The sequence below is a fragment of the Athene cunicularia genome (assembly GCF_003259725.1).
Source record: "Athene cunicularia isolate RWA chromosome 2 unlocalized genomic scaffold, athCun1 chr2_part1, whole genome shotgun sequence".
Taxonomy (NCBI): Eukaryota; Metazoa; Chordata; class Aves; order Strigiformes; family Strigidae; genus Athene; species Athene cunicularia.
In genome coordinates this window covers 4,504,890-4,505,441 of record NW_020799095.1, presented here as the reverse complement: position 1 = coordinate 4,505,441, position 552 = coordinate 4,504,890, and positions in this window count along the sequence as shown.

The window sequence follows — 552 nt, the reverse complement described above, 5'->3', positions numbered from 1 at the left end:
GTCGCTGGGCGGGGGCCGCCTTCCGCCCCCGGCATCGGGCAAAGTTGCCATCCCCAGGCGGGAAGGAAAAGGCAAAATCCGAACCTGCCTTGAAAACAGGGAAGTAAGCGGAAGCGGATTGCCAGGGAAAGGCCGACACTGAATCCGTTCCAGCAGGCCCCGTCCAAGCGCTAGTTTAATGGCTCTGCCTGTCTCTGGAGAAAAAGCGAAGTAATATCCCTGAGAATTCAATTTCGCTATTTTGGCTTGGTGGAAAAATGCTCGCTGCTATTAGACAATTAAATAGCCCACGCCGAATTGAACTGGAGGTGTCTGGGAAAAGTATCACGGTCTTTCTGGGAAGGTGCAATGCGATAACAGTTCTGGTAGGGTCGCATCAAGCCCTTGTGAAACTCGCTGTAGATAATGAGTTCCCAGGGGACCAGCCCAGAGCTTAACAGAAGAGGAAGACGGAAAGCTCACTAAGATATGCATATAAATAATTCATAGCACAGAGGTATAAATATAAAGGCAGGCACTTAGGGCTGACTTATTTGCCTGGTTGAGCAAATA